Genomic DNA, 9,447 nt, shown 5'->3' on the forward strand with positions numbered 1-9,447 from the left:
TATATTTTGGGTATTAGGCCTCTACGGGATGTGAAGCAGGTGAAAAACTTCCCATTCTATACGGTGCCATTTTGTCCCGTTGACAGTATCCTTTGCCTTACAGCAGTTTCTCACTTTCATGATGTCCCATTTATTAATTGTTGATCTTAATGTCTACTCTATCAGTGTTCTGTTCAGAAGTTGTCTTCTGTACCAACACACTCAAAGACATTCCCTACTTTCTCTATCTAGTTCAGTGTATTTGGTTTTATGATGAGGTCTTTGATCCACTTGAACTTGAGTTATATGAGGGATGATAAATATGGATCTATTTGCATTCTTCCATAGGCAGACATCCAGTTAGAACAGCACCATTTGTAGAGTGTACATTCTTTTTTGTTTCTTTTTCCTCATTGTATCTTTCTGGCTTCTTTTATTAAAAACAAAAAAACAAAAAACAAAAAACAAAACAAAACAAGACAAAAAACAGGTGTTCATAGGTGTATAAATTAGTGTCTGAGTTTTTGATTAGATTGCATTGATCAATGTGTCTGTTTTTAGGCTAATGTCATGTGGTTTTTATTATTATGTTCTGCAGTACAGCTTTGAAATCAGGGATGGTGGTAGCTCTGGAAGTTCTTTTATTGTTCAGAATTGTTTTAGATACCCTGTATTTTGTGTGTGTGTGTGTGTGTGTGTGTGTGTGTGTGTGTGTGTGTGTGTGTGTGTTACCACATGAAGGTAAAAATTGTTCTTTTTTTTTCCATCTTTATTAACTTGAGTATTTCTTATTTACATTTCGATTGTTATTCCCCTTCCCGGTTTCCGGGCCAACAACCCCCTAACCCCTCCCACTCCCCTTCTATATGGGCTTCCCCTCCCCATCCTCCCCCCATTACCACCCTCCCCCCAACAATCACTTTCACTGGGGGTTCAGTCTCCGCAGGGCCAAGGGCTTCCCCTTCCACTGGTGATCTTACTAGGCTATTCATTGCTACCTATGAGGTTGGAGCCCAGGGTCAGTCCATGTATAGTCTTTGGGTAGTGGCTTATTCCTGGAAGCTCTGGTTGGTTGGCATTGTTGTTCATATGGGGTCTCAAGCCCCTTCAAACTCTTTCAGTCCTTTCTCTGATTCCTTCAACGGGGGTCCTGTTCTCAGTTCAGTGGTTTGCTGCTGGCATTTGCCTCTGTGTTTGCTGTATTCTGGCTGTGTCTCTCAGGAGAGATCTACATCCGGCTCCTGACGGCCTGCATTTCTTTGCTTCATCCATCTTATCTAGTTTGGTGGCTGTATATGTATGGGCCACATGTGGGGCAGGCTCTGAATGGGTGTTCCTTCTGCCTCTGTTCTAAACTTTGTCTCCCTATTCCCTGCCAAGGGTATTCTTGTTCCCCTTTTAAAGAAGGAGTGAAGCATTCGCATTTTGGTCATCCTTCTTGAGTTTCATGTGTTCTGTGCATCTAGGGTAATTCAAGCATTTGGGCTAATAGCCACTTATCAATGAGTGCATACCATGTGTGTTTTCCTGTGATTGGGTTACCTCACTCAGGATGATCTTTTCCAGTTCCAACCATTTGCCTATGAATTTCATAAAATCATTGTTTTTGATAGCTGAGTAATATTCCATTGTGTAGATGTACCACATTTTCTGTATCCATTCCTCTGTTGAAGGGCATCTGGGTTCTTTCCAGCTTCTGGCTATTATAAATAAGGCTGCAATGAACATAGTGGAGCACGTGTCTTTTTTATATGTTGGGGCATCTTTTGGGTATATGCCCAAGAGAGGTATAGCTGGGTCCTCAGGTAGTTCAATGTTCAATTTTCTGAGGAAACTCCAGATTGATTTCCAGAATGGTTGTACCAGTCTGCAATCCCACCAACAATGGAGGAGTGTTCCTCTTTCTCCACATCCTCACCAGCATTTGCTGTCACCTGAGTTTTTGATCTTAGCCATTCTCACTGGTGTGAGGTGAAATCTCAGGGTTGTTCTGATTTGCATTTCCCTTATGACTAAAGATGTTGAACATTTCTTTAGGTGTTTCTCAGCCATTCGGCATTCCTCAGCTGTGAATTCTTTGGTTAGCTCTGAACCCCATTTTTTTTCCTTTTTTTCTTTATTTTTTATTTATTTATTTATTTTTTTATTAACTTGAGTATTTCTTATATACATTTCGAGTGTTATTCCCTTTCCCGGTTTCCGGGCAAACATCCCCCTCCCCCCTCCCCTTCCTTATGGGTGTTCCCTTCCCAACCCTCCCCCCATTGCCGCCCTCCCCCCATAGACTAGTTCACTGGGGGTTCAGTCTTAGCAGGACCCAGGGCTTCCCCTTCCACTGGTGCTCTTACTAGGATATTCATTGCTACCTATGGGGTCAGAGTCCAGGGTCAGTCCATGTATAGTCTTTAGGTAGTGGCTTAGTCCCTGGAAGCTCTGGTTGCTTGGCATTGTTGTACTTTTGGGGTCTCGAGCCCCTTCAAGCTCTTCCAGTTCTTTCTCTGATTCCTTCAATAGGGGACCTATTCTCAGTTCAGTGGTTTGCTGCTGGCATTCGCCTCTATATTTGCTGTATTCTGGCTGTGTCTCTCAGGAGCGATCTACATCCGGCTCCTGTCGGTCTGCACTTCTTTGCTTCATCCATCTTGTCTAATTGGGTGGCTGTATATGTATGGGCCACATGTGGGGCAGGCTCTGAATGGGTGTTCCTTCAGTCTCTGTTTTAATCTTTGCCTCTCCCTTCCCTGCCAAGGGTATTCTTTTTCCTCATTTAAAGAAGGAGTGAAGCATTCACATTTTGATCATCCGTCTTGAGTTTCGTTTGTTCTAGGGATCTAGGGTAATTCAAGCATTTGGGCTAATAGCCACTTATCAATGAGTGCATACCATGTATGTCTTTCTGTGATTGGGTTAGCTCACTCAGGATGATATTTTCCAGTTCCAACCATAGACACTACCTCAGAGTGAAAGGCTGGAAAACAAATAATCCTTTTTTTCTTTATTAACTTGAGTATTTCTTATTTACATTTTGAATGTTATTCCCTTTCCCGGTTTCCGGGCCAACATCCCCCTAACCCCTCCCCCTCCCCTTCTATATGGATGTTCCCCTCCCCATCTCCCCCCATTACCACCCTCCTCCCAACAGTCATGTTTACTGGGGGTTCAGTCTTAGCAGGACCAAGGGCTTCCCCTTCCACTGGTGCTCTTACTAGGCTTGAACCCCATTTTTTAATAGGGTTATTTTTCTCCCTGCAATCTAACGTTGTGAGTTGTTTGTATATTTTGGATATAAGTCCTCTATCAGTTGTAGGGTTGGTAAAGATCTTTTCCCAATCTGGTGGTTGCTGTTTTGTCATAACAACAGTGTCCTTTGCCTTACAGAAGCTTTGCAGTTTTATGAGATCCCATTTGTTGATTTGCAGATTCATCTCGAATAACCAAAAACCCAGGATAGCTAAAACTATCCTCAACAATAAAAGGACTTCGGGGGAATCACTATCCCAGAATCAAGCAGTATTATAGAGCGATAGTGATAAAAACTGTATGGTATTGGTACAGAGACAGGCAGATAGACCTATAGAATAGAATTGAAGACCCAGAAATGAACCCACACACCTATGGGCACTTGATTTTTGACAACGGAGCCAAAACCATCAAATGGAAAAAAGATAGCATTTTCAGCAAATGGTGCTGTTTCAACTGGAGGTCAGCATGTAGAAGATTGCAGATCAATCCATTCTTATCACCCTGTACAAAGCTTAAGTCCAAGTGGACCAAGGACTTCCACATCATACCAGATACACTCAAACTAATAGAAGAAAAAGTGGGGAACCATCTCGAACACATGAGCACTGAAGAAAATTTCCTGAACAAAACACCAATGGCAATTTTCTTTTAGTTTCTATTTTGCAGAATAATTTGAAAATTACTGGTGTTAATTTTTTTTTGAAGTTTTGGTAGAATTCTGCAGCAAATCATCTAATACTGGTCTTTTTCCTCCTTGCTTGTGAGATATTTGATTACCACTTCCATTTCACTAGAGGTTATAGGTGCTTATTTGATATGATCTTGATTTAGCTTTGGTAGGTAATACTTATCAATACTTGTTTCTTTCATTTTTTCTTTTCTCTCTTTCTTTCTTTTCTTTTATTTCTTTTTTCTTCTTTTGGTTTCCAATTTGGGGGAGTAGCGACTTATAAAGTGTATCCTTATGATTCTCTGGATTTCCTTGATGTCTGTTTTTATGTCACCCTATTCTTTTTCTAATTTGGTTATTTTCTCTATGTTGTTTAGTTGATTTTGCTAAGGATCTCTCAATTTTATTGATGTTTTAAAAAGAATCAAATTTTTTTTTGATTCTTTATATTGTTCTCTTTGTTTCTGTTTAGTTGTTTCGGCCATCAGTTTGATTATTTCTCACCATTTACTCCTCTTAGGTGTGATTACTTCTTTTTGTTTCAGAGATTTCAGGTGCGCTATTAATTTACAAATATGATCTCCATTTTAAAAAAAATGTAGGCACTTAGTTCTATGAACTTTCCTCTTAGTACAACTTTCATTGTGTCCCATAGGTATTTACTTTCATTAAATTCTAGAGAGTCTTTAATTTCTTTCTTTATTTCTGTCTTGATCCATTTTTCATTAGCAGGAAGTTGTTCAGTTTTCACGAGTTTGTAAGCTTTCTTTTGTTGATATATAGCTTTAATTCATGGTGGTCTGATAGGCTGTACAGAGTTATTTCAATTTTCTTATTTTTGTTGTGACTTGCTTTGTGTTTGATTTTGTGGTCAATTTGGGAGAAGTTTCATGAGGTACAGGGAAAAAATATACTTTTTTTGTGTGGGTAAAATGTTCTGTAAATATTTAGGTGGTCTATTTGGTTTCTGATATTATTTAGCACCAGGATTTCTCTGTTTAGTTTTTGTCTGAAGGACCTGTCTATTGGTGAAAGTGTACTGAAGTCTCCCACTATCACTGTGTGTGATTTAAGTTGAGTAGTGTTTCTATTATAAGAAACAGGACAAAGGGGCTGGGGATTTAGCTCAGTGGTAGAGCGCTTACCTAGGAAGCGCAAGGCCCTGGGTTCGGTCCCCAGCTCCGAAAAAAAAAAAGAAAAAAAAAAAAAGAAACAGGACAAAGAAAGAATATTAGAAGCTGCAACGGGGAGGAGCCAAGTAACATTCAAAGGTAGACCTATCAGAATTACACCGGACGTTTCAACAAAGACACTAAACACCAGAAGAACCTGGTCAGAGGTCATGCAGAATCTAAGAAAACACAAATGCCAACCCAGGCTACTATACCCAGCAAAACTTTCAATCAACATAGATGGAGACACCAGAATGTTCCAGGACAAAACCAAATTCAAACAGTATCTATCTACCAATCCAGTCCTACAGAAAATCCTAGAAGAAAAACTCCAACAGAAGGAAGGTACCTACACCAAAGAAAAGACAAGATATTAAGCATCTCACAACAAAGTCAAAAGAAGAGAAACCCAAATACTTTAAGCCACCTATAGAAACAAGCATAGCAGGAACCAATAGTCATCTGTCTTCAATATTTCTCAATATTCATGGACTCAACTCACCTATAAAAAGACATAAGCAAATAGACTGGATATGCAAACAAGGTCTGACCTGTCCAGCGGGTCCAGTTATTCAGGGTCCCGAAGAGGCTTTCTACCTGCGGGTCAATGTGGGTGAAGAGAAGAAGGAGACCAAGCAAAAGTTCCATTGTCAAGGTCTCTTCTTTTGAGAGAAATGTACAGCATTTAAAGCTCTGAGGCAGAAACAGAAGTGGGAACTGAAGCTTAGGGTAGGGGAGTATTGGGAAGTGCCCAAGAATATAGGGTGAATCACTAAACTGCAAGATATCCTCCTTAAACAAAGAGGCAACAGTCTTCTGGGGACATGTTCTTTGAAAAGGTCAAACCCTTCTCAGGAATCTGCTCAGGGACATCCGGTGTTTTGCTGAGGCTGAAACATCCTGTGATTGCTCCCAGGGTCTTCCTGGGAGAGGCTTTTGTCCAACAATCTCATAATCTTACAGCAACCACCTAGGGGTGAGCTTCTGTGGCCATACAGCCCAGAGTCACGTAGCCACCTTGAGCTATGCAGTCACAAAGCGGCCAGGCCCAAATCCAATATGGCTCCCTGCAAAGGTCCAGCATTTTGCTGCATACATTTAACACACCTCAGTGACAGAGACTACCTCAGAGAAAAAGGCTGGAAAGCAATTTTCCAAGCAAATGGTCCCAAGAAACAAGCTGCAGTAGCCATTCTAATATCGAATAAAATTGACTTTCAACCAAAAGTTCTCAAAAAAGATAAAAAAGAACACTTCATACTCATTGAAGGAAAATTCCACCAAGATGAACTCTCAATTGTAAACATCTATGTTCCAAATGCAAGGGGACCCACATTCATAAAAGAAACCTTACTAAAACTCAAAGCATACATTGCACCATGTACAATAATAGTACTTAACACCCAACTCTCATCAATGGACAGATCATGGAAACAGAAACTAAACAGAGACATAGTGAAACAAATAGAGGTTATGAAGCAAGTGGATTTAACAGATATCTACAGAACATTTCACCCCAAAACAAAAGAATATACCTTGTTCTCAGCACATCATCATACCTTCTACAAAATCTATCATATAATTGGTAACAAAACAACTCTCAACTGACACAAAAAGATTAAAATAGTCCTATGCATCCTATCAGACCATCACGGCATAAGGTTGATTTTCAATAAGAGCAAAAGCAACAGAAAGCCCACATGCACAGAGAAACTGAACAACTCTTTACTCAATCACTTCTTCAGGGAAGAAATGAAGAAATTAAAGACTTCCTAGAATTTAATGAAAATGTTGACACATCATACCCAAATTTATGGGACACAATGAAAGTGAAGAGGAAAATTCACAGCCCTAAGTGCCTTGGTAAAGAAACTGGAGAGTTCTGACACTAGCAACTTAAAAGCACATCTGAGAGCTCTAGAACAAAAAGAAGCAAACACACCCAAGAGCAGTAGAGGGCAGGAAATAGTCAAACTTAGGGCCAAAATCAACCAAATAGAAACACAGAGAACAATACAAAATTCAACAAAACCAAAAGCTGTTGCTTTGAGAGAATCAACAAGAAAAATCAACCCCTAGCCAAACTAAGTCCAGGAGCAGTATCCAAATTAACAAAAACAGAAATGAAAAGGGAGACATAATAACAGAAACTGAGGAAATTAAAAAAAACCTATCAAATCCTACTACAAAAAAACCACACTCAACAAAACTGGAAAATCTGGAGGAAATGGACAATTTTCTAGACAGATACCAGGCACCAAATTTAAATCAGGATCAGATGAACCATTACACAGTCTCATTACCCCTAAAGAAATAGAAGCAGTCATTAAAAGTCTCCCAACCAAAAAAAAAATGCCCAGGACCAGATAGGTTTAGTGCAGAATTCTAACAGATCTTCAAAGAAGACTTAATAGCAAAACTCTTCAAACTATTCCACAAAATAGAAACGGAAGAAACACTACTCAGTTCCTTCTATGAAGCCACAATTATGCTTATACCTAAACCACACAAAGATCCAACAAAGAAAGAGAACTTCAGACCAATTTCCCTTATGAATATTGATACAAAAATATTCAATAAAATTATAAAATTCTCAAAAACTGAATGCCCCATGGCTGAGAAACACCTAAAGAAATGTTCAACATCTTTAGTCATAAGGGAAATGCAAATCAAAACAACCCTGAGATTTCACCTCACACCAGTGAGAATGGCTAAGATCAAAAACTCAGGTGACAGCAAATGCTGGTGAGGATGTGGAGAAAGAGGAACACTCCTCCATTGTTGGTGAGATTGCAGACTGGTGCAACCATTCTGGAAATCAATCTGGAGTTTCCTCAGAAAACTGGACATTGAACTGCCTGAGGATCCAGCTATACCTCTCTTGGGCATATACCCAAAAGATGCCCCAACATATAAAAAAGACACGTACTCCACTATGTTCATTGCAGCCTTATTTATAATAGCCAGAAGCTGGAAAGAACCCAGATGCCCTTCAACAGAGGAATGGATACAGAAAATGTGGTACATCTACACAATGGAATATTACTCAGCTATCAAAAACAATGATTTTATGAAATTCATAGGCAAATGGTTGGAACTGGAAAAGATCATCCTGAGTGAGGTAACCCAATCACAGGAAAACACACATGGTATGCACTCATTGATAAGTGGCTATTAGCCCAAATGCTTGAATTACCCTAGATGCACAGAACACATGAAACTCAAGAAGGATGACCAAAATGCGAATGCTTCACTCCTTCTTTAAAAGGGGAACAAGAATACCCTTGGCAGGGAATAGGGAGACAAAGTTTAGAACAGAGGCAGAAGGAACACCCATTCAGAGCCTGCCCCACATGTGGCCCATACATATACAGCCACCAAACTAGATAAGATGGATGAAGCAAAGAAATGCAGGCCGTCAGGAGCCGGATGTAGATCTCTCCTGAGAGACACAGCCAGAATACAGCAAACACAGAGGCAAATGCCAGCAGCAAACCACTGAACTGAGAACAGGACCCCCGTTGAAGGAATCAGAGAAAGGACTGAAAGAGCTTGAAGGGGCATGAGACCCCATATGAACAACAATGCCAACCAACCAGAGCTCCCAGGGACTAAGCCACTACCTAAAGACTATACATGGACTGACCCTGGGCTCCAACCTCATAGGTAGCAATGAATATTCTGGTAAGATCACCAGTGGAAGGGGAAGACCTTGGTCCTGCCAAGTCTGAACACCTAGTGAACGTGATTGTTGGGGGGAGGGTGGTAATGGGGGGAGGATGGGGAAGCCTATATAGAAGGGGAGGGGGAGGGGTTAGGGAGATGTTGGCCTGGAAACTGGGAAGGGGAATAACAATCAAAATGTTAATAAGAAATACTCAAGTTAATAAAGATAAAAAAATAAAAAAATAAAAAAAATAAAAAAAATTGTAAATGAGAAAACCTAAAAAAAAAAAAAAAAGAAAAAAAAAAGAAATACCCACGTTAATAAAGATGAAAAAAGTTGGGGATTTAGCTCAGTGGTAGAGCGCTTTCCTAACAAGCGCAAGGCCCTGGGTTCGGTCCCCAGCTCTGAAAAAAAGAAAAGAAAAAAAAAAGATAAAAAAAAAAGATCCAACAAGCAGCTGAAAGAGTCAGATGTAGATATTTACACCCAACCAATTGACAGAAGCTGCTCACCCCTGTGGTTGAATTAGGGAAAAGCTGGAGGAAGCTGAGGATGATGGGGGCAACCCTGTAGAAGGACCAGCAGTCTAACCTGGACCCCCGAGGTGTCTCAGATCACCAACAGGCAGTATGTACCAGCTGAGATAAGGCCTCCAACAGAGGAGTCCGGGTCTAGGTTCAGTCAGAGAAGATTCACCTAATCCAGTCAGAGGGAGG

The sequence above is a fragment of the Rattus norvegicus genome, chromosome 4, assembly GCF_036323735.1.
Source record: "Rattus norvegicus strain BN/NHsdMcwi chromosome 4, GRCr8, whole genome shotgun sequence".
Taxonomy (NCBI): Eukaryota; Metazoa; Chordata; class Mammalia; order Rodentia; family Muridae; genus Rattus; species Rattus norvegicus.